Here is a 21,935-nt window from a genome sequence, read left to right as displayed (position 1 = left end):
GACCAGAGAGGGCCAAGGACTTGCCCAAGGTCACACAGCACAGGGGCAATCAAGGCCCGCAGTAGTGGCATGTATGGGTTTCCACAGTCCTGGGGATGCCTATCCCCACTACCTCATTGAATCTTCCCAGTGGCTATCTGAAGCAGCCCCAGTCTCCAGACGGACCTTGGTGGGAGGGACACATTGCTAGTGAGTGGGAGAACAGGACGGACCCAGGTCTGTCTGGAACTAGACTGTCAGACTTCGTCTTAGTCATTGTCCTGTTGTAAAGAGACACCATAAATCCAAAATTCCTCAGTTTCCTCAGGCAAATTTTTAGGACAAGGCCAAAAAGCAGTCACAGTCTTTGCCAAAATATCACAAGAATGGTCTCTAGGCCACTTACTAATGTTCTTCCCTTCTGAAACCTTTGGGTTGGGCTGTTAAAACCTACCTTGTTCTCAGCGCCACTGTCTTCCAGATCCTTCTCCAGTAGTCCCATCCCCGGAACCCACACGGTAGAAGGGAGAACCAAGTCCTGGAAGCTGTTCCCTAACACACTGTGGCATATGTCTATGCACCTATACTCAAACACACACACACACATGCATGCATGCACATGAAGAAATAACTTTAAAGGATGGTTTAAAATTTCATGATAAAATCTTTTACTTCATATAATTTATGTGTACTAATAAATAAATAAATAAAAATATGATTAAAATGCCAAATTTATGCACTAGATACTTTACTATTATTTAAAAACCAATAAGAACCCAATATACCAAGAGCTATTGGCTGTAACTCTAAATGAGAAAGTGGCACAGAGTGTAAATTATCTCTCAGAAAAGCTGTTTTTAAAAATTGTCTTGATTTCTTGACCTGGATGCTCTGCAGACTCTCGTCTCAAGTGTTAATAGGACAGTAGTGGAATCAGATGTGCCCCACATGAGGAGAATGTGCTCTGATGGGGAAAGCAGGGGTTGCAGGGGTCCATGGAAGGGAGCCCCTAGCCAGAAGCTGTCACAGGGCCACAGGCCAGACTCACTTTGTATTCTCAAGTGGAGATACTACTGCTGCTAATACTGGGGCTGAGCTCACTGCCAGCCCCAGGCAGAGGTGACATTGTTTGGGTTCCGAAGGACAAATAGGAGCTACATACAGCCTGGAGAAATTTTAGGGGAAGAGTCCAACTAGAGGAAGTGGTGCGTGCAGAGGTCCAGAGGTGTGAGGGGAGCTGAGGGTGTGCCATCAAACCCTGCACCAGTCTTGAGAACAACGTCAGCATCTGCCCTGGGGCCAAAACCAACACGACCTCCGGCACCCTCCCTGCCACCTTCCACTATTGACCCTGGAGCCTTCTCACCCTGTCAGTCAACAGCCTAAATTTACTGGGTGAGCAAGACTGAGTTCAGAACTAGCAGCACCATCTGCCCCTTCACACCTACCAAGGAAAGAGGCCTGGCATCACCGGCCGAAGAAGGCCAACTTTCACCTCAAAGATGCTGGAACTGGCTCAGGAGGAGGCTGACGACAAGTGGCTGTATGGGCACTGGGTGGAGCCTGGCTGTGTGTGCCTACATGTGTGTGTGTGTGTGTCTAGGCATGGTACGAGCTCACAGCCCTCAGTTTCCTCAATCAGATGAGTTGAAGATGTTCCATGCTCCTTTACCTATGTCGAAGCTGAGAAGAGGGCCAGGGAGTAGCTCACTGGGAGAATGCTTTTCTAGCATGGGTGAAACCTTGGGTTCAATCCCTAGCACCACATAAACTGAGTGTGGTGACACAGGCATGTAATCCCAACACTTGGAAGGCAGAGGCAGGAGGATCAGAAGTTCAAGATCATCTTTGACTACACTCAGTTTGAGGCCATCCTGGGATACACAAGTCCTTGTCTTTCCTTTGCTTCTTCCTTCCTTCCTTCCTTCCTTCCTTCCTTCCTTCCTTCCTTCCTTCCTTCCCTTCCTTTTTTTTCTTCCTTCTTTCTTTTTTTTCTTTTCTTTTCTTTTTTCTTTTTTTGGCTTTTCAAGACAGGGTTTCTCTGTGTAGCCCTTCTTGTTGTGGAATTTGATCTTTGGTCACGCTGACCTCGAACCCAGAAATCTGCCTGGCTCTGCCTCCTGAGTGCTGGGATTAGTGTGCACTACTACCTGGCACTGGCACAACTCCCTGTCTTAGAAAAAAAAAAAAAAAAAAGCTAGCCAGGTATGATGCACACATTCACACATTTAATCCCAGTCCTTGGGAGACTGGGGCAGGGGTAGGTCAGGGATAAAGCTCTGAGTTCCAGGTCAGTCTGGTCTATAGAGAGAATGCCAAGACAGCCAGAGCTACACAGAGAACCTCTGTCTTGAGAAACCTAAAACCAAACCAAAGAACAAAAACAAACAAAATGCTGAGGGGCCAGAATGGTGGTACAGGCTTTTAATCTCAACAGCACTTAGAAAGTGGGTGAGCTGGGAAGAGGATGTGTTTGAGGCCAGCCTGGGCTATATAGTGAGACCCTGTCTCCAAACTAACCCAATGAATGATGGAATGGATAAATAAAAACAGAAGAAAAGAAAAACTGAATCAAAGGGAAATTTCTGGATTTGAAAGTATAACTGAAATAAAAATTTTACTTAGTAAGTTAAGCCAGGCATGGTGGCTCATACATGTAATCCAACACTTGGGAGACAGAGGCAGGAGAATTGTGAGAGGTGGAGATTATTACATGATAATGAAAAGGGGGCTTCCTTCTAGGTGTGAACAAAAGACTCTAGAGCCAGAGAACAGTGAGCAACATTAATGTCACTAGTGCTGAGTTTGGTGTATTTGGTTTGTTTTGGTTTTGGTTTGGGGGGTTTTCAAGACAGGATTTCTCTGTGAAACAATCCTGGCTGTCTTGGAACTCACTCTATAGACCAGGCTGGCCTTGAACACTCAGAGATCCACCGGCCTCTGTCTCCTGAGTGCTGGGATTAAAGGTGTGCGCCAAGTTTTGTGTATTTTAATACAATTTTTAACTGTATGGATGGATTAAAATGGAGTAGAAGATGGGACCAATAAAACTGCCAAATGCAGGACTAGAAGAGAGATGACAGTAGACAATGAACCTCCAGCCTAGTTGGCAGACCCAGGGGACATCGTGGAACAGGCACAAAAAAGAACACAAAAGGGACCCTACTCAGAGAACAGGCAACATTCAGCCTCTTGGGGAACATGGGGACATGGCTATACGCTGAAAGAGTCTTGGCCTGAGGCAGGGTCCAGGTCTGCCAGAGAGCCGGAAGGGCTATCCAGTCCTTTCCCTCAACCTCACCTTGCTGTGTACACTGTGGGTTGTCATGGGACCCAGCTCAGCCGACTGGCAGGAGTGCCCTGAGCATCACAGCTGCAGGGAGATAGTCTTAGGAGATGCAGGCCTAGAAGGGGAAGAAAGGGGGAGAAGCAGAGTTAGTTTTAGTGAGTGCTTTACTATGTGCAATGGGAAGGAAAGAATGAGGGGGAAGGCGTGGGTGAGTGTGAGCATGATGCCTGTGGTGCCTGCGCTCAGTAAAGCCCAGGGGGCTGCCAGGTGAGGTGAGGGTCTAGCAGAGGACCCAGGCTTACCCTTCTGTGAGTGATCCCAGATCAGATGACAAGGATATCTATCCATTGGCATTCTCTTTCAGAGACCAGGTGGGGGGTCTGTTCTCTGACAGGCTACCGGTCCCATAAAAGCTGTGATTTATGCTCTAGCCGGCTGTGGACCGTGGTGTCGTCTGTGCTGTGTTTATTTATTTGTGAGAGCCAATTAGGTTCTGGCTCCTCCATCCTTCTGTCTGCATGTGTTCTAACCCCACACAGGGAGGAGATGGATGCCTTAGAATTATTTTGCATGAAATTGCCGTGGAAAACTATTTGGCCCGCATTTGATTTCACCTCCTGTTACAGCATAATTTGTTCTCCTGAAACATGTGGCAGCTGACTGAGGGCCTGGAGAGGCGGATGTTCCGGGGGAGGTGAGGGCTGTGCAGACAAAGTGAGCTAGGCCACAGTGGTAGTGGAGCATTGTCTCTGGTCACGACCCAGTTTACTTACACCTAGGGAAAATTCTTGGAATCCTGTCAGCCTCGATTTCCCTGTCCATAAAATGGGGATAAGGCTGCTGGTTCATGTTTTCATCCTTGTGGTACTAGGACCTGAAGGCAAGGGAGAATTATTTCAGCTCCTGGTTTCTGAGGTTTCAGCTAATAGTCTTTGGCTCTGTTGTTTCTGGGGCTGTGGTGACAGAACATCATGGCAGCCAGAGTATGTAGCTAAGGCTTCTCACTTCATGAAGAGAAAGGGGGGGGTGAATACAAGTCCTGAAGGACAGCCCCACCATCACCTAGTGACCTATCTCCTCCAGCTGGGTTTCATCTCCTAAAATTTATGGAACCTAAACAGTACCAGCAGCTAGGGACCAGGCCTTTAAGCTTTATAAAATTTTATCTGTGACTCCTTTGAGGGGAAAATCATATATTCAAATCATAAAATTAACCTGCTTAATAGAGTCGAGAAATGACATGTAGAAAGCTCAGTGCTGGGGCTGGAGGGTTAAGAGCACTGACTGCTCTTCCAGAGGATCCAAGTTCAATTCCCAGCACCCACATGGCAGCTCACAACTGTCTGTAACTCCAGTTCCAGGGGATCTGATGGCTTTCTCTGACATGTAGGCAGACTACACATCAAATTAAAAACAAAAACAAACAAACAAAAAAAAAAACTCCATAAGAATCCTCTGGGAGATTAATGAGGCAAAACTCTCAGTGTGCCTGTGAAGTATTTCCAGAGAATATGGATATGGACTGATGGGGAGAAACCCTCCCTGAATGCACCTGGCACCATCGCACTACCAGAAGACCCATAGCATAAAGGATGAAAAAAGTAGAAACTAAGTTGGAGAGTACAGGCACTTGCTAACAAGCATGACAACCTATATTTGACTCCTAGGACCCACAACATAGAAGGAGAGAACCAACTTCCAAAAGTTGTCCTCTGGTCTCCATGTATGCATCACAGTACTGATGCACACACTGAAAGTATAATTAAAAAATATTTTTAGTCAGGAATGCGTGGCTCACTGGCATTATCCTTTTCTCTGGTCCTTGGCTACCATGCTATGAAATGAATTGATATGATCCACTATACTTTCCCTGACTACAGTGGACTGAGCCCTTAAAAACTGAATGGCATAGTGGCTCACGCCTTTAATCCCAGAACTCTGGAGGCAGAGGCAAGAAGATCTCTGCAAGTTCAAGGCCAGCCTGGTCTACAGAGTGAGTTCTAGGACAGCCAGGGCTAAACAGAGAAACCCTGTGTTGAAAACCAAAATAAAACAAACAAAACAAAACAAAAACCCGAATCAAACTGAATCTTTCCTAGATTTAAGTTGCTCTGCTAGGTATTTGGTGAAAGGGACACAAAATGTAACTAATACAGATAATACAGAGAGGAAGCTGGAAGCTGGAGGAATTTGTGGGATCAGTTATGAAGGGTCTCTGGATGCCAGAGATGCCAGAGAAAGCCACTGGAGAAGTGTGAGCTGAGGAGGACCCCAAGCTGATTTCTCCATGACAAAGGGCTGAAGGGGAAGCTGGGTCAGGTCTATGAGCAGCTGTGGTGCCTACTCTGGGTTCCTAGGGCTTTCATAACAACAGGCCACAGACTGGGGGCTTAAAACAATGGAAACTTGTTCTTACACCTCTTTTTGCCCCCCCCCCCCAGTATAGGCATGCACAAAGTATGTGTGGATGTCAGAGTACAATCTGTGGGAGTTGGCTCTCTGTGACCACAATGTGGGTACCAGAGATAGAACTCAGGGAATCAGGCTTGGTGGCAGGTGCCTTTATTTACTGAGTCATCTAGGAGCCCTCTTGTACTCCTTGATGCTAAAAGTCCAAACTCAGGGGGCTGTTATAGCCATGCTCCTGCTGAGGACCATAGGCAAGAAGTTGTCATTTCTCAGGCACAGTCTGCCTTGGAGATGGCAGACTCTCACTAGCCCGAAACTGCCCAGACCTCCCCAGTGCTGGCATCACGAGTGGGCACCACAGAACCCAGTGTTTTTTCATTTGGATTTTGGGGATCAGACTCAGGTCCTCATGCTTACAAGGCAAACATTCTACAGACTGAGTCATTTCCCCCAGTGAGTTCTCTGCTTTCCAGCTTCTGCTAGGGGCCAGCAAGCCAAGGCATTCTGTTTGGAGCTACACCACTCCAGTCCCACTGTCCTGCAGCATCAATTTTCTGTGCCCTTATGTCTTCTCTGTCTTCTAAGGATATCAGCTATACTGGAGTTAAGGCCCACTGGAACCCAGTATTTGTCTGCAAAGCCATATTTCAAAAAGGGGGGGCATGTTTACAGGTACCTAGGATCAGAAAACTAACACACATAGAAGAATGGAATGCAATTCAACCTACAACTTCCTATAACCCCTTGCTCTCAGTCCTTCAGCCACTGGGAAGTCCAGAGAGTTCGGATCTCAGGACCTACTCAATGAAGAATGTCCCTGCTTTGGGATGGGAGCAGTGTGGGGAATCACAGGATTGGGGAAACATGGTAAGCCCCCAAGAATACAGCAGCATAAAGCTGTAATCAGAAATGGAGGAGAGGAATGGCTGAGGCCAGAGCTGGGGCAGGCCTGGGATGAAGGGGAGGGATGCTTTCTAAACTCTTCCCAAGGAATGATGACATTCACATCCCTCTGGGTATAACTCAGTGAGAGGCAGGGGGGTGAAGGCTGTCTGCCAGAGAGCTTAAGCAAACAGCAGAAGCTCCACGAGTGAGTGACAACAGGGCAGATCAGAGGGACCCAGTGGGGATTTGGTTAGGGGTCAAGCACTATTGAGAATGTTAATTCCATGGTAAGTCTCTATTCTCTGCTGTAACACACACACACACACACACACACACACACACACACACACACACACACGTGTGTATGTGTTTTCCTGTGAATGAGCGAAATTGTGGAAAGCAGGGCTTTCAGCCCCTTCAGTGACACTGACACACCCTTCCCTGATGTCTGTCTACCAGGCAGCCAGCAAGCAAGCAACCCTGTCTTTGACAACTATCTGAACTGTCATCATGGCAGCCTGGCTGCTTTGAACATCACATGGTCACTCCAAGGAGGGTCCATTCCAGCTGGAAAGACCACTGCAACCACAGCTGCTACTGAAACCCAACTCCTGCTTCAGATAGGATCGTTCCAGTTGCAACAGCTCCAGACAGTGCACCTGCTTAGGAAGACTTCTCTTGAGGAAAGACAAGACTTGGTGAGCTCCAAAGAATCCAGTTTACCCTCCAGCCATACTCACTAGGGTCAGGAGATGGACAACTTCTTCAGTGACTCAACAAAAAGCCTGTGGTTGGTGGAGCTGGAAGCTGTGCTGGAGAGAGGGCTGTGATTGGAGGAATTATACACCACCTTTCTGACTTCTTAAGAAGGGCTTTCAGAACTATCTGGGTGGCTTCTTCCCATGACCCTCAGTTTTTGCAACATTAGGCCCTTAGTGGCTTCTCCTGAGCAGTCTTTTGCCTTCTTGAGTCTTAATCAAGAGTAGAGTAGGCTGAGCTGGTTGAACAAAGAGCATACAATGGAAATAGTATGTGTACGTGTATAGATGGCATAGGACCCAAAGGGACAAGGGCATCAAGAAGAGGAGAGTGTCTCCCTGGGGAAGGAGATAGCTTACAAACTAGCCCAAGCTCAGCCTTGGCTGCTCACTAAATTCACAGGCTGCAATGGGAGTCACTGATACAACCAGTTTTAAGTTTGAAATGAACCAACTGTTAAAACTTGAAAGCAAGCCAGGCCAAGAGTTCCTTTTTAAAAGACACAGTTCCTGAAGATGCTCTAGGGTGGGGGCCAACCTCTGTCTTTTGGGAGCTAGAAGTGAACCAAAGAATAAAGGTCACTGGGCCCAGATGCACCTTACAACTCTTCTATTGGCATCTGGTTTCCTGAACTGGTAGTAGACACAGAAGTTCCATAGGCTTCCACTCAGTTTCTCAAAAGCAGCCATTCCTGACTCTGTAGCCCAAATCACAGGTTCAGCAGTAGAGCACATGGTCCAACTCTAGTCACATGTCCACCCTGACCCAGTCAGGAGTCAGGCCTGTGGCTGGATAAATGTGGTGCTGAGGGCTCTAGCTCTCAGGCCTGACCTCCAGGGAAGTGCTAGTCACTTCAGAAGGTAACTAGTGAATATCAAAGAGGGATCATATTAAGAGAAAACACTTTCACAAGAGACAACAAAAGGAGCTTACAAGACACATGTGAAATCCTACAAGGAGGAAACACAAACCAGGATTTAAAAAAAAAGTGGTAGGCACATTCCAAAGCCCCACTACAAGAGGCCATGACGGGCCCCTAGGTCTCCTCAGAGCTGGCCTTCCTGGCTCTGCAGTGAAGTGAAAAGAAGTAGGAAGCAGACAGATGCCTGGAAAGGCAAGGAGAGCCCTTCTCCTCCTCCCCATCCCCGCCCCCTCATTGCTCTGAGCACCCAATCAGCCTCACTGCTGGGCCAACAAGAACAAAGAGAGCAGCTGTCCTGAGACCTAACACAGAAAGCACCACCTTTGGCAGCTAGCTCTCTTCCTTCCTTTCCTCCTTCACACAAATCTCCCTGTCAAAGATCAAACTGAGGTGCTTCTTAGCTCCTTCATGAGTACCAGGGCAGTTTTTTTCTGGTTTCTCAGGGGTTCCCAACTGAGGAGATGCTAAGGGCTGACCTCGTCTCTTTAATGTACCACACCTTTCATGTTGCTGAGACATAACGGATAAAACGGATAACGGTGTAGGCTTAGTCTCCTCAGCCACCTCCAGGCTGTGTGGGTGTTTGTCTGACAGATGTAAACAGAGGTTGATCTCCCCACCCGCTATGGAGGCTGCTGGCCCACAGGATAGAATTCTGTCTGCCTGGGTCTCCCAAGGAGGAGCGGGCTTGCTGGCTTTCATAGGCCTGAGAACCACAGAGCCTTTGGGGAGCACAGAGCCCTGAGTTCATTGCTTGCCCTCCCTGTCCCAGCCTAGCCTGAGGTTGCTTGGGACACCCAATTCCTCCTGGAATCTCTATTTGGGTTTGGTTTGGGGTTGGAGTTTGTTTCCACTCAGGGCAACTTGATCCCATCCCAGCCTCCACTCTGCTCTACCCTGGGCATGCCTGCCCCTGTGGAGGAAACTTGACTTTGCCACATGCTGACAGGGCAGGGGCTCAGACCTCCCACAGAGGGCGAAGGAGGCTTGGTGGCCTTTGATGTCCCAGAAAGGAGGCCTCTAGCCTCAACCCCCTCTCCCTCAATACCTAAACAACTCAGCTTGAGAAGACCAAAAGCCACCCTGCGGGGAGAACTGTAAGGAGAAATAAGCTTAGGGAGGTGGAGGAGCTAGGGTATGGACACATCCTGGCCAGTTCCTCACTGTTTGATCCAGATGACCTCAACCCTGTGAGAAGTGGCAAAGATGGCAGCCCCAACAAATGGGCCACGTGGCCGATGCGGTCTCATCCAGTGCAGAAATGAACTGTAGGCCTTGCTGTAAGCTGCTTATGGTAGATTACAAAGTCAGAACCATTTTGCTCCTCCCCCAACCTCAAACAACTTGTGTAGATGGGGAACTAAATTCTAGATAATTTACTTGAGTCTCAGAGAAACAGCTACTCCCAGGAGCAGGATAGACTGGACTCAGCCAAGGATGCTGTTCTCTGCTCACTACATATGAGGAAATGGAACAGCATGGATGACTGGTTGTCAGGAAAAGGTTGCAGGGTGGGGGTGATGCCCAAGAAAGGGTTAAGTAAACTGTGCCCTTCCCCGTTGGGTGGAAGTGGGTGTCCTTAGTTCCCTTCCTTGACCTGACACTGCGTTTCTGTCTGTCTACCTCTGAACTTCATCAGGTCCCCAGAGCCTTCCAGAGAGCAAGGTGTTGTTCAGGACCCCACCCACCTGGAAAATGGCTGGAGTCAAGCTGTGTACAGAAGGCCAGAGGTGTGACTGCTATCCAGGCAGGGCTGGTGGGTGCTTCAGGGCTGGGATCAGACACATTCTGTGTGTCCTGCTGTTCTTTCCACCATGAAAAGAACATTGGCCACAGCCTCCATGCTTTGCTTGCTATGTGGCCCCTGACAAGGATCTTCACACATGCCATGGGCAGTGGGGCTTCTGGGTACAGTTTGACATTTTTGACACAGACAAGCTGGCTGGGGATGCTAGGATTTCAAACGTAACGATTCTGAGTATGGAATCTCTGGTTTTAACATAATAAAGTCTTAGATTACCATTGTGGCTTCCTATGATTCCATGATTGGAGGAATCTGGGATTACATCAGTTTAAACTTCTATTATTCTGTGATTCTAAAGTTTTAGAATTCCAATTCTCTTAAGAGCTTGGGCTCTGAGGAATAGGAAAACCCAGCTGGGATGGGGCTGAGGTGGTGAAGGCAGCTTTTCCATAGTGGACCTTTCTAACAGTGAAAGACAATGCGTTGCCTGATTTTCACTGTGTTCAAAGGAAAATGCTCGGTTAAGTGTGGCCAAGCCACATCAGAGTGTAAGTTCATCACCCCAGGGCAGACAGGCTCTGGAGTTGGTGGAGGCAGAGGGGAGGAGGGAGAGGTGGGGGCAGGGGCAGGGGCAGGGGCAGACTCTGTGTCTCCCTCATCCATCTTTTTAAGACAGTGTTTCTCTGTAGAGTCCTGGCTGTCCTAGAACTCATTCTGTAGACCAGGCTGGTGTGGCACACACAGAGATCTATCAGCCTCTGCCTGCCTCTGCTGGAATTAAAGGTATGCACCACTACCACCTGGCTTCATCCATCTTTTGGGAGAAACTGAAGGTGTCCTGCCCTGCAAAGGTCGTCCAGATGTTGAGGAAAGCTGGGGCCATGCACAGCCACTGTGTCCTGCAGAGCCCTTCCCAGAAGCTAGTGAACCCTGGCCTGCCAGAGGCTGGATGGAAACCAGTTCCCAGAGGTAATGGAGAGCCATGCTGCAGTCTGCACATCCTCCTACCCTAGCCACTCACTTCTGTGGGCCCCACCTTTCTGGACACCTGCTGCCACCACTGTTGTTCTTTTGATGCAACTGATGCCTATAAAACACAAACACGAGACTCAGCGCCCACGTGGAGTTTATTGAGAGAAGGGAGAGAAAGAGGGGGTAGCTGGTGGCCAACCGACAGCAGAAGAGAGAGAGAGAGAGAGAGAGAGAGAGAGAGAGAGAGAGAGAGAGAGAGAGGGGGGCAAGAGAGGAACCAGAGAGAGGAACCAGAGAACGAGACCAGAGAGAGCGGCACTCTTGGCGTGCTTGCTTTAAAAGGGGGCCTTGCACATGTGTAACTGAGTCCTCTGGCAGCCAGGTAAGGCTGACAGGGCCATGAGCATCCCGCCCATCTTCGGGGAGGGGGTCAGCTGGCTGCTAGTTCCTAACAACCACAGTTTCAGGTTCCCATCATGCAGCCTGGCTACTACTGGACTAATGGAAACAGTGCCTCCCAGAACCCAGGCTTGAGACCCTCTTAACCAGATGCCAAATGTACTTTAAACCACAGGAGCCACTGTGGGAGCCTCTTTAAGTCAGGAGAAAAGTAAAGCAGGGCCCTCTAGCATCTTCTGTTTGCAAAAAGTAGTAGATTTCCAAGTCCTTAGTCTCCTGCCAATTACTCAGCACTAGAGGACATCATCCTCTCTTAGTTCCTTGGCCTCCACAGATTGCAAATGTCTGCTCACCTCTGCATGTGATTAAGTGTGGTGCCTGCTGCTGCATTCTCTCCCTCAAGTAGGATGTTCCTGGTGGAGGAGTGATACTGGCTAAACATTTCGTCAATCATTTCAGGCTAGGATATCCTGGCTACCAAATGGTGCCATCTTCAAATCTGCAACAAACATCTGGGCCATTATCTACATGTATTCCCTTTAATACTGAGAATGCTGGGACTTCTCTGCAACATTGATGCAGTATATGTCCCTACACATCTCAAGGTCCTAAGGCTAGCTGAGTGTGCCCTATTCCTTCTGAGTGACAGACATTGATAACACCACACATATTTTTGCACTTCTCAAAGTCCACTATGCTGGTTTCTTAGAGAGGCATTTGAGAGAACTTTCATGTCCCTGAGTCCAGAACAGCTGGCTTAGCGAAGAGCCCCATCCATCCCGTCCCCAACTGCTTAGGTAGGTGTGTGTGTGTGTGTGTGTGTGTGTGTGTGTGTGTGTGTGTGTGTATACATATGTGTGCATGCCTGTGGAGGTCAGTGTCAACCCTGACTCTCAGTCCTTGGGATCTTTCACTGGCCTGGGACTCAGTGAGCAAACTAGACTAACTAGCCAGTAACCCTCAAGAATCTGCCTGTCTCTGATGCTCCAGCACCGTCATTGCAAACACATACTGCCATGCCTATTAGGTTCTGTGGATGGGACTTGGGTCCTCAAGCTTACAAAGTAAGCACTTTGCTGGATGGGTAATCTCCCCAGCTCAAACTTTTATTTGTTGTTAAAAAGATTTAGTTTTTGAGCTGGGTGGTGGTGGCTCATGCCTTTAATCCCAGTACTCAGAGGATGGCCTATCTCTGAGTTCAGGGTCAGCCTAGTCTACAGAGTGAGTTCCTGGATAGCTAGGGCTATACAGAGAAATCCTATCTACAAATAAACAATACTGTTTTCGTTGTTTTTGATTATGTGTACACATATGTAACTGGGGTGGGCAATATTCAATGTAGGTACTCAAGGAAGCCATAGGCTTTGGACCCTGTGAATCAGGAGTTACAGGCAGTTGTGAGTGGCCTGATGTGGGGGCTAGAAAGTGATCGTGGGTCTCTGCAAGACCAGTATATGCAGTTGGTAACTGCTAGGCTCTCACTCCAGCCCCCTAGTTTTTAAAAAATATTTCCATCTGTTATAGTTTGGAGATGAAATGTCTCCACCATCTCACTTGTTTGATCCCTCACTCGTGACTCTATTTGGGAACAGTGGACATGAGGCCTAGCTGGCAGCCTTCAGACATCGGGAGGGATTGCAGGCTGTAGGCTGTGTCTGCTTTCAGCCGGAATTCTCTGCCTCCTCCTCCTCCTCCTAGATGTAACAAAAGCTCATCTACACACTCCAGCTGCAATGAACTCCACTGTGCCATGATGGATGGTCCCCTCTCAAACTGTGAGCACAGGTAAAGCCTTCCCCCTTTACCCTTCTTCTGTCAGGTGTGTGTTCACAGGGATGAGAGAAGTAACTAACATACCACCAGGAAATAGTGTCTCTCTTGCCCCACTAAACCCTTACAAATTTCCCATTCTGTCTCCATCTAAAAGACCTGGAAGGCAGATAGAGGGCACACATTCCCAGGACCCATTGCCATGCTGTCCCATGGGTCAGACAGTCACTCATCTGAAAGGAAGCCTGTTCAGACCCTGTCAGATGTGGCTGTATACCCCTCTGTTACTGCAGTCTTATGACAAAGGGTCTGGGAGGCACAACCCCCTCCCAGGTCCAAATCATCCATGTCATGGGTGTTTATCCAAACACAGGGATGCCACATCAATCTGAGAGAGCATCCACAGGCAAAGGCACCACCAGCACACTTCCCAGATAGCACTGCCTTGACCCAGAGTTCACCCTGAGATGACATCGTCTCCAGCAACATCACCCCAACCCAAGGCCTCACTGTTGGAGATGACCTCACCCCTAGCACCAGAGACAATTGCATCCAAACACTCAGTCATTCCTATAAAGTAAAATCCTAGAGTAACAAGCCAACCATCCTGTAGCGAACTGAAGTTCCCAGAAGGAAAGGGGAGGAGAGCGCACCCATCTTAAGGTCCTAAGGGCCAAATAACTAAACTTTCAGATTGTGGAGAGTTTAAATGTTGCAGACTGGAGCCAAATTATCTTTCCCTTTGAAAGCAGTCCAGTGCTCACCCCGGAGTCTGACCTAATATCTTTATGACTGTCAAGACCTTTCAATGGATTCTTAGCAGAACACTAGCTCTGTCAATCCCAGCGCTCAAAGGGTCATCAAATAGCATCTGAAACCTAGAGCAGGATTTCCCAATGTGCTTTAGCCCATCTACCTGTTGCTGCCACCAATGTATTTGCTAAATATTATGAATCATTATTATCTTCAATTTGTAACTAATAGCTTGTACAACCACTTCCATAATGGAACATGGTATTTGGAGAAACCTGAATCTTTGCTCCTGGGCCATAGTCACTCATATTTGGCTCTAGAATAAAATATTGTCCCTTTGTGGAGAGGATTATTTGTATGTTGACAATATCTCCCCTGTCTTTCTTCACACTCTGCTCTGCCTGTCTGCTCTGGACTGGCTGCAGAGCATTCTGAGCTCTGTACCGGCCACACTCCCTCTGGATAGCTCCCTCAAATGCCTCCTATGCCCAAATTCCATTGAACATGGTTTCCCAGAGGCTATCCCTTTGCTTTCCAGACCTGCATCACCAAGCCTGTTGGGCACAAGTAATCACAGACAAGGGAATTGTACACCTGTACTTGTGTTCCTGAAGGATGAGGTGTATCTGTCTACCTGTAAGGTGAGGATGAGCATAGCAGCAAGGACTTCTCCAAGTAAGGGGTGTGTGTTCTGCTACCCTGGACATCCACCTTGCTGGAAACCACCAAATGAACTTGACCCACCCATGATAATGGGGAAGCTTTAGGAGGGATCCCCATACCCTCATACGACCTGGCATCTACAAATGGGCCACACTGGTGACTATCCTGGGACACATGGCCTGTGGGTCACGGGTTGGATGTGCTGGTGAATCTAAGTGTCTAAGGATAATGGTCAGTCCTGCTCTAACCAGGCTGCTCTTCCTGGGGATAAAGAGTGATCACAGGCAAGCAGCTCTAATGGAATTTGAGGCACCAGGGTGAGGCAGAGGGGGTGATAGTTAGAGGCTAAAGCATCCAAACCCCCAGAAATCCCACAATAGCTAAGTGTCAGTCATGGGCAGAACTTCAGAGCGCACCCACCCCCATGATGTCACTGAGCTCTTCCACTACCTTAACAAGGGCAGGAGGGTCTTTCTCGAATTCACAGAGACCGAGGCCCAGAGAGGTGGGGTGACTTCTGTGACATCCAACAACAAATATGGACAGGTGTTAGGGACAGTGAAAAATGGGCCTGGGGTCAAACTTGTAGTCCTCGGTGCCTGTGAGTCCATCACTTATCTCTGGCCATGAGTCTTCTGAATCGGAAAGGAGACTAAAAATCTCCACTTCGCAAGACTACACATGGTTCAAATCCTTCTCAGAAACCTGCTCTGTTCCACCATCCACCCAGCTACCATGCAGCCCCATGGCTAGTGATGTCATGATGGATTCTGAGTAATCAGTCCCAGGACTTCATCTTACACCCAGTACACCCAGTACACTGCCTCCTGCTCTAAGAGTCAGCCCCCTCTCTCAAGCAATATCAGCTAGTTTCCTTATTACTGTTATAAAACTTGATAACCTCAGGAAGGAAGAGTATGTTCTAGTTCACAGTTTGAGGGTACAGAAGGCATGGAGGGGGCAACACGAGGCAGCTGGTGACATAGCAACTATAGTCAGGAAGCAGAGAAATGGGCATTGGTGCTCAGCTCTCTTCCTGATCTGTGGAATGGTACCTACCACCTATATTCAGGCTGGGTCTTCTGACTTCAGCTAACCCAGGTTAGAAACTCCCTCATAGACTTGCCTAGAGGCGTGTCACTGGGGTGAGCCTAAGTTTATAATACTAATAATGTGATAATATGTGTGAATGAATGCTGCCATATGGGTGCCATGATGTATGGGGCGGTCAAAGGACACCTCTCAGGAGTCAGTTCTCACCTCCCATCTCATTATTGAGACAGGGTCTCGGTTTTGTTCTGCTGTGTACTTGAAGCTAGTTGACTTACACCCTTCCGGGCAATTCTCTTATGTTTGCCACCACCCCATCTCAAAGTAGGAGTGCTGAGATGACAGATGCCCCCCGCCCCCACGTCCAGCTTCTTCATGTGGGTCCACAAGCGAAGCTCAGGTTGTTGGGCTTGCATGGGAAGCACTTTGCCTGCTGAGCCATCTCACCAGCCCCTCTAGTGCGGTGGTTCTCAACTTGTGGGTCGTGACTCTTTGAGGGGGGCGTTAAAGGACCCTTTCACAAGGGTCACCTAAGGCCATCGGAAAGCACAGATATTTACATTATGATCTTAACAGTAGCATGATTAGAGTTAGGAAGTAGCAATGAAAATAACTTTATGGTTGGGGGCAGAGGGGGATCACCTCATCCTGAGGAACTGTATTAAAGGGTCACAGTGTTAGGAAGCTTGGGAACCATTGCTCTAGTTGGTTCTACACCCTTTCAACCATCACAGCTGGATTTAAGATTGTTGTCCTGGGACAAGCACCTAAAGTGCCTACAGAATGTTCCCCAGTACCTTCTAGGTGAGGACACTGGGTGGGTCTGTTGTGAGAGTCTTGGACCAGTTACTCTCACTTTCTGAGCCTCAGTTGCTTCAGCCCTAACCATGGAATTATGAAGTCTAGCCTCAAGCTTGTAGTGAGAGTCGAAGGAGAGCATGTAAGCAAAGTCACTCAGCTCAGCACCCAGGCATCTTAAGCACAGAAGTGTTAACTTTGGTGACTATGCCCATTTTATAGAACAGGAAAACTGAGGAGAGGGGCTATGCCCCCTCTGCAGAGAACAGATTCACACCAACTATAGGATTTTGAGTGCTCAGCAGTCAAAGGCCTGCTGATGAAGCCCTTTCTAATTGGGTTTTAGAGAAATCTTTGGGTCCTCTACCCTTTTAGCAAATCCCAGTTGATGTCTGGATCCACCCACAAGGCTACAAATGGACAGCTTGGGTTAGATCCCCCATCCTGGATATTCCAGAAGCCACACCCTGTCTCCAAGCCTCTCTAGAAACTCTGGCAGCCTTATCTGAAAGGGGAGGGAAGGGCTCAGACTGGCTGGGGGAATGTCAGAGGGAGGAGGAAAACAAGAGAGACAAAGATGGAGATAATGAATGAGATCTGGGCACATGAATTTGTAAGTGCTGCTGACCGCCAACCTGAACTCCATCCTATCCTGAAACCTCCTGGCTGACCTAGGATAAACCATTTCTCCTCTCTGGCCTCAGTTTCCCTGTCTCTGAAACAGGAAATAGAGGAGAGTGCTTGGTTGTGGGAAAGCACCTTGGAAAGCAGTTTCCTGAAGCTTGTGGCCTCCCCACTGCACAGCCCCACACCCACCTGCAAGAGTCTCAGAGTCTGTGGTATTTCATTTATCATCCTTGCGGTTCATAGGTACTGAGGCCGGCAGGCAGATTACTCAACAGGCTTATTGGACTCCTTGGTGACTAATAGATTCTTCTTCTGTTTGTGTTTCAAAGCCATAGCAATAGCACTGGATCTTAGGAATGGCATTGAAATCACCATTATTTAGCCTGACTCTACCTACAATGATAAACAAGCCAGCCAAAACATAGCTCCTTAGAGAAAGTAGGGGTCCTCGTCTCCTCTCTGGACCAGTGGCTGTGGTACCATAGCTGTGTGTTAGGGGAGGGCTGGTCTAATGAATTGCTGAGAATCAAGGATTAGATCATTCATCCAGTCCTTTCCAGCTCTGACCTACACATTAAGACTCCTCAAGGGAGAGCTGAATAGATACCATCTTGGCTTTGAAAGGTCGAGAGTGTAGGGTTAAGAGCCCGCCTGGGAGTCAGACAGCCTGGCTGTGGGTTGTGGCTCCACTACCTGCTGGCCAGGTGACCTTAGCAAGTTATATCTTCTTTGGGAGCTTGTCCTTTCTGAAAAGAGACAGAAATAAGATGACGTCAGGCTGAGCAGCGTGGTACATGCCTGTAATCCTAGCAATGGGGAAGCTGGGAAGGAAGATTGTTAAGCTTTTGAGGTCAGCTAGGAGGAAGTACCCCTGAGGAGAAGCACTCAGCACACAGTAGGCCCTGCACACAGTAGGCCCTGCACATACAGGCACTCAGAAGCTACAGCTGTGCCATGGTCTGAAGCTCAGCAGGATGCAGAGGCTCAGGATTGACATCAAGAGGGACTTGACACCAAGGGGGAGCAAGCCAAGGCTGGTCACTGTCAAAGCCACATGGCCTCTTTTTCTCTGTTTATCTGTCAAAGCCCCAAAGAACAAATTAGCTCAGAAACACAGCAGCCCCACGGGACCCCAGCATCTGTGTGCTGTGTAAAACTGCTAGTTGCTAAATTCTTCAGGAGCAGGGACTACATCCCATAGCTATTTGACTCGTTTCCCAGATCTCATAGGTTCAAAGCTTCCCGACTTGTTCTAGAGGCTTCCTGTCACCTGCCATAAGCAGTATGTCCCACTTCCATCTGCATCAGCCTGCAGGCCCCATGCCCCACCATTACATAGAGATGATCGAGGTTGATAACACTGCCTGCTTCCACTCACATGACAAAAGCCAGGGCAGCCGGTGAGCTAGTAAATATTTAACAGTCGCCTCCCTGAAGGAAAAGGAAAACTTGATTTATATCATTTGCCAATTTCCGTGGTGTAAATACTTCCTTCCTGACTGATTTCAACCTCCGGATCTAACAACAGGGAGCAGAGTTAGGAAGACACGGGGGCGCATGCACACTGCGTTCACTCATGTGGCTTGGCTCCGGCACAGCATTTGCAGAGTGAAACTGAGATGTAATAAATGGAAAGGAACTGCTAACACAAACACACAGGTCACCGTCTTCACGCTGGGGCTGGCAGCCCTTGAGGATGGACCAGATGGGTGCATAAGTAGGCTCTCTGTGGTGGCAGTTTCTATACACAGGCTGGGGGCTAGGAATGTCAAACCAGTCCAAAGATGTCCTGAACACAGGACAATCTTTCCCAGGTTAAAAGGTGACTATATTCCTGAAAAAAAAAGTGCACATATGTAAAAGAGTTAGGTCTGAATGATAGGTAATATCTTTTCAGTCATCTGTACATCCTAAAAGATGTCAAATGTCTTCACTCACAGAATGCCAGTGGAAACTCCTACTCATTGTGACCCCTAAAACTCACTCCCACAAGTTTCTAATAAAAAAATCTCCCTAACAGTCCCCCAGTCTAGTTTTGTAATGGCACTTGTTAAGATCTAAATGTGCATTTCTTCACCCCAGTAACCACTCTCTAAGACCCTCTCCCATGTTGGTGGCTTTATTAACTCCCTCACAATCTTCCTTCCAAAGTCTGACTTAAGTTTAACCATCAATCCACTCAAGATCCACCCACCACCATCTACCATCTTTCCATTCACCCATCAGTTCATCCATCCACCATCTACCTACTCCCCGTACACCTATCCATTTACCATTCATCCACCACCCATCTACCCATCCATACATTCACCATTCATAAATCCTTCATTCATCAACTACCTACCCATTCATCTACTATCCAAAACTTACCATTCATCTATCAGTCCATCTATCATCCACTCATTCATCCATTTATTCAACATCCATCCATCCATCCATCCATCCATCCATCCATCTTTTCTATTCCAGACCAACTACTGGCACCTCAGGACTCATGATGTTGTCAGCATGATTCCTGTCCTTTAGAAGCTCTCGGATTCTTGGATAAATGAGACACACATTCAGGTATATACCACAGAGCAGGTCAGTGTGGAGTGCCAAAGGGTGTTGATGAAGCAGGTGTCTTTGGCCAGTGTAGATTATGAGTCCCAATGTTGGTTTTGAACACCTGGATTTGATTTCTACCCCAGTGGGCATTTACTGTATAATCTCAGGAATGTGGTATCAATTTCTAGGTTTTACTTTTCTCAATTATAATATTAGGAAGTATAAAAGCCTGGTCTCACAGAGGTGTTACACTCAGGCGTTGGAATAAAGATCTTGGTGGCCACACGTGTCTAAGCAGGGGTCTCAGAATCCAGGTAGCCAGTCTTCTGGCTCCTAGTGGTGTCTGTAGCCTGACCCTGAAGGTGGGGAAGCTTCTGTCTCACCTAGGGTGGGAAGATTTCCATGGATAGAATGATTCATAGATGGCCCTAGGCTTCCCAGACCAAAACTCATAGTTAATTGGACTTTCCAAACTGACCCAGAGCTCTCACTGTGACCCTGACAGCTGGAGTGACCTGACTTGGGCAGGCCAGACAGCTCCGTAAAGCGGGTCACCCAGCCTGCTCTGGACCAGCCCTCCAAGTCAGGTGAAGCTGGGACATCTAAAGGTAAGTATAGTCCTAACTCAGGAAGCTGCAGTCTGACAAAGAAGGTAAGCCTGTCCCTGCCTCTCACCATCCTTGGCTTGTCCATATTACTCTCCACATTGGCTTCCATGTGACCAGCTGGTGGTCCCCAGCATACTCCATGCCTCCTGATACCTTCCTCCTAGACCCATGGCAGACCCCTGACTCCCTCAGGGGATGCTCCTGACAGGCTTCAGAGCTCTTGACTGCATTATGCCCCCTTGGGGAGGAGGAAATCACCCCACTTCCCTGTCTTCCCTCAACTCCAATATGATCAAGGCCCCATGGCCTACAAAATAGCAAACAGCTGCTGTGACCATGGGCTGCCCAGACCCCAGGGGCCAGAGGGAAGCGAGCCAAGGGGAACTTGGAGAAAGAGCTCTTAATAACATACCTTCCCCAAGCTGCTTCCAAAGAAACTTCTCCTCACAAATCATTCCATAAACACTTAGCAGGCTCTCAGGAAAGCGCACACGGCTCTCACCCGGCTATTAGGGGGCTCCTCACAAGTAAATTGAGACCAGGCAGCAGAGACCTGTGCCAAAACCCCCTTCCTGCCCTCTTCCCATGCGGCCTCTCCCTCCCCCACCCTGGGCCCTTCAGTTCCAAGGACCAGTGTCTCCCACTGTACCTTGGGCCTCTCTGGGGGTGGGTGGGGGCTTCTGTTTCCTTGGAAACCAGTCCAAACCCCTGTAACCCAGCTGCTAAGTTTTCAGAGGGTTCTCCTGGTTGTACATAGGCCTAAATTCTACAGAGATTTCTGAGGGCCACAGCACCAGGCAGGTTATCACGAGATTGGGAGATGCATATCCCCTGTTCTGTCCCCACAACCCCTTAGCTGAGGCTGCTGGTGCCTCTCAGGCTGGAGCTGCTCAGTGGGGAAATAGCACTAGGTTCATCCAAGTCACGCTGGAAAATCCCTCCCATCCAGCAAGCCCCCTCCAGGGAAAGCATTGAGCAACTCGCTTGGGCTGATATCCAGCCCTTGGCTAATATCCAGCCAGGATCAGGGAATGACCATTGTTCAGAAGTTGACACATTTGCTTAGACATTCACAGCTTGTTGTGGGGAATGGCTTTTATATGGATGTCTGAGAACAATGGAGCGGGCTGGTACCCCAGGACAGTTCTGGATCATAATTTGGCTTTGGGAAACACTTCAAAAATGACTTCTCCCTTTTCTTCTCTAGGCCAGTATCATTTTGAAGGTCAGAAAGCTCTAGTGCAAGCAGAAATAAACAAAGCATTTGGATGAAGAAATGTGTGGGTCCATAGAGCTTGAAATTAACACTAGATGGGCCTTGGCTGTGGGTCTTGGGTCGAATCCCAGCTCAGTGCTTACTGCAAGGCTGGTCCTGAGCAAAGCTGAGCTCCTCAGCTTTGCCATGGGGACAGGCCTGTCTGTCTCCTGGAGCTACAGCTTCTCCTGTGCCACCAGCCTTACACATACTCAGAGGAGCCCTCCCAAGGGCACTCACAGGCTGGGCCGTCACACAGCATGCCAGGAGCTGCCATCTGATCACTTCAGGAGATGACTCTGAGGCCATTCATTCTGAAGAGCATCCTCTATGCACTAGTATGCCTACCACAGAGGACACAGGCCTGCTCCATGAGAAGTGAGCAGAGAAAGGGGACACACATAAGGACAAGGGTGACTTGCACTTTTGGCAAGAGTCACTGTATCCCAGAAGTTCACGAATGGGCTTTCTTATGAGAGACAGGGCTCAGGCTGTAGGCTTGAAGC

The sequence above is a fragment of the Phodopus roborovskii genome, unplaced genomic scaffold (genome assembly GCF_943737965.1).
Source record: "Phodopus roborovskii unplaced genomic scaffold, PHOROB, whole genome shotgun sequence".
Taxonomy (NCBI): domain Eukaryota; kingdom Metazoa; phylum Chordata; class Mammalia; order Rodentia; family Cricetidae; genus Phodopus; species Phodopus roborovskii.
This window is presented reverse-complemented; position numbering follows the sequence as displayed.